This window comes from Peromyscus maniculatus, chromosome 5, assembly GCF_049852395.1.
Source record: "Peromyscus maniculatus bairdii isolate BWxNUB_F1_BW_parent chromosome 5, HU_Pman_BW_mat_3.1, whole genome shotgun sequence".
Lineage (NCBI taxonomy): Eukaryota > Metazoa > Chordata > Mammalia > Rodentia > Cricetidae > Peromyscus > Peromyscus maniculatus.
The window spans coordinates 22,865,168-22,868,399 of NC_134856.1; the positions used below are offsets into that span (position 1 = coordinate 22,865,168).

Here is a 3,232-nt window from a genome sequence, read left to right on the forward strand (position 1 = left end):
TATTTTATTTTGTCATGTTTGATTTTTATCTCTTAGAGGACTGTTCTTTTCCAATGAGAGACAGAAAGGGAGTAGATTTGAATGGGAGAGGAGGTGGGGAGGAACTAGGGGGAGTAGAGGAAAACTGTATTCAGATTATAGTGTATGAGAAAAGAATTTATGATTAATAAAAGGGAAAAAAGAAAATAAAATTTTCATGCAGTATGTTCTGATCATAGTTTCTAGTTCCTCATCTCTTTCCAGATTCTCTCATCTTCCTTCCCTTACAACTCCATGCCTTCTTTCTCTCTCTATTTAAAGAACAAACAGAAAAAAAACTCAGAATAAAACAAAACAAATAGAAAAAACCCTGAAAGGGTTACACACACACACACACACACACACACACACACACACACACAGAGGTTTAAAAAAACTTCAAAAATACCATTGAGTTCATTTTGTGTTATTCATCTACTGCTGGACATGAGGTCTGCCCTCAAATGTGGTTTGTATACCCAGTGAGACACCATCAGATAAACTAGTTTTTCCTATGTGAATGGTTATAAATTGGAGATAGCTTCTAGGTTAGAGATGGAAGCTTATGCCTCCCCCTCCCCACCACATCTGGATTGTGACCCCATCTGGCTTGGGTCTGTGCAGGCTGTGTGCTACAGTCTCTGAGTTCAATGAGCTTTGTTCAGTTTTCTTTAGAGGTCCTTGTTCTGCTGGTATTCATATGTGCCTTAGTTTTGTTGTATGTACAAACACTTTTCCTTGGTATCATTCATCACCTCTGGCTCCTACAAATTTCCCACCTCCTCTTCTGCATAGTTCCTTGAGCCCTTAATTGAGCATCCCACAGTATCTTACTCTCTATACATTGTCCACTTGTGGGTCTCTGCGTTAGTCCTATTTGCTGCCAGAGGAAGCTTCGCTGATGCTGGCTGAGTGGGACACCAAACTAAGAGTATAAGAGAATGTAGTTAGGAGTTGTATAAATCAGGGTTCTCTAGAGTAACAGAACTTAGAGATGAATCTCTCTCTCTCTCTCTCTCTCTCTCTCTCTCTCTCTCTCTCTCTCTCCTAATGAATTTATTAGAATGACTTACAGGCTAATCCAACAGTGGCTGATTGTGAATGGAAAGTCCAAGAATCCAGTCTTCAGTAGATTCTGGAATCCCAAGGAAGTAGGCTCTAATGCAGTGAAGGGATGGACTTGCTCTCAAAGCAAGAGCAAGCAGGCCAAGAGCAAAAGCTTCCTTCTTCCTTGTCCTTATATAGGTTGCCAGCAGATGGTGTGGTCTAGATTAGAGGTGTGTTTTTCCAGCTCAAAAGGTTTGCATTAAAGGCATGTCTTCCTACCTTAAAGATCTGAATTAGAAGTAGATCTTCCAGGCAGAGGCAGGTTGGCCTGGTGGCGGCCCAGCAGAGGCTGGTAGGCCTGGCGGCAGCCTGGCAGAGCCAGACAGGCGTGGTGGTGGCAGCTGGCAGAGGCAGGTAGGCCTGGCAGAGGCAGGCAGATCCCACAGTGGTGGTTGGCAGAGGCAGGCAGCCTGGCAGAGGTAGGTAGGTCTGGCAGCGATGGCCGGCAGAGGCAGGCAGGCCCAGTGGGTGGTGGCCAAAACAGTTGCAATAAAGACCAGAAACTGAGCTATTACCTGCTGAAGAGTTAGTGAAAACAAGCTCTTAGTCAAGAGCTTGGAACAGGGACACCTTTAATCCCAACACCCAGGGAAGAAGCTATCTCCATGGGACAGAACCAGAACAATTCTGAACACTCTGTCTAAGACCAACCAGGGCCCAGCTGCTGATCCTGCGAAACCCAACAACTTGGAGTTGTTGGTGAGACTACCATGCTCAGCTGAAATTCATCTGGGAGAGGATTCAGATCCCTACAGTTTGAAGTCTGAGGAAACAAGATCAGCTGAGGAGTTGACGAATGAGCAAAACATGACCTGAGAACACAGGAGAAGGCACCAACCAGCCACCGAACCAGATCACCAGAATCATAAGTATATAATTCACCGACTGAGATCAGCTGCTCCCAAAGAAACAGTCCAACAGCACCAATTTAACCAAGAACCCCTACTAAACCAAGACTAAAAATTAGAACAAGAGAGGCACTTTCAGACACAGACACCTCCCGCACAGAGCAGAGGAAGAGACGAGTAGACACCAGCGCAAAAATACAGGCAACAACATAAAGACCTATATGGCAACATCAGAACCTAGTGATTCTACACCTGCAAGACCTGAACACACCAAGACAGAAGATACAGAAGAAATCAATCCTAAAAATGACTTTAAGAAGATGATAGAATACTTATCTGGCAGGGAAGATACCATGATCACGTAGGTGGTTTTCCCAGGACGAGGCTTATCCATTGTACTCCGGATGTGCTGACCCCTGTGATTTCTCCAAATGCGGGAAAGTTGACTGCATAATTTGTGGTAGTGGGGGACTGTGTTTGCACTCTCCCCTTAAAATAAAAAAAAAGAAATAAAAAAAGAAGATGATAGAGGCCCTTAAAGAAGAAATAAAAAATTCCGTTAAGGGGGAAATGAAAAACTCCATTAAAGAGGAAATGAAAAACTCCCTTAAAGAGGAAATAAAAAATTCCCTTAAAGAAATGGAAGAAAAAACAAACAAAAAATTGGAAGAAATCAAAGAAAGCCAAGAAAAAGTAGTTAAACAGATGAAGGAAACAATCCAAGATCTGAAAAATAAAATTGAGACAATAAAGAAAACAAAAACTGAGGGAATGCTGGAAATAGAAATCCTGACTAAATGAACAGGAACTACAGAAACAAGCATATTCAACCAAATGCAAGAGATGGAATAGAGAATCTCTGACACTGAAGACACATAGAGAAAACAGATGTGTCAGTCAAAGAAAACACTAAAGACAAAAAAGTCATAACACAAAACATCCAAGAAATTTGGGACACCATGAAAAGACCAAACCTGAGAATAATAGGGATAGAAGAAAGAGTAGAATACCAACACAAAGGCACAGAAAATATATTCAACAAAATCATAGAAGAAAACTTTCCTAACCTAAAGAAAGAAATATCTATGAAGATACAAGCTTACAGAACACCAAATAGGCTGGATCAAAAAAAAAGTCCCCATCGCCACGTAATAATCAAAACACTAAACACACAGAACAAAGAACAAATATTAAGAGCTGCAAAGGAAAAAGACTAAGTAACATATAAAAGCAAACCCATCAGAATAACACCAGACTTC

The 3,232-nt window shown here is 41.6% G+C and overlaps 1 non-coding gene across 1 annotated transcript; it reads left to right on the top strand.

The window, feature by feature from the left end:
* Positions 1-2,301: 2,301 nt before the first annotated feature.
* LOC121829916 (U1 spliceosomal RNA) lies at positions 2,302-2,465 on the top strand. Its single transcript, XR_006072968.1, has one exon. It is a non-coding gene; the product is annotated as a U1 spliceosomal RNA (small nuclear RNA).
* The last annotated feature ends 767 nt before the right edge of the window (positions 2,466-3,232 follow it).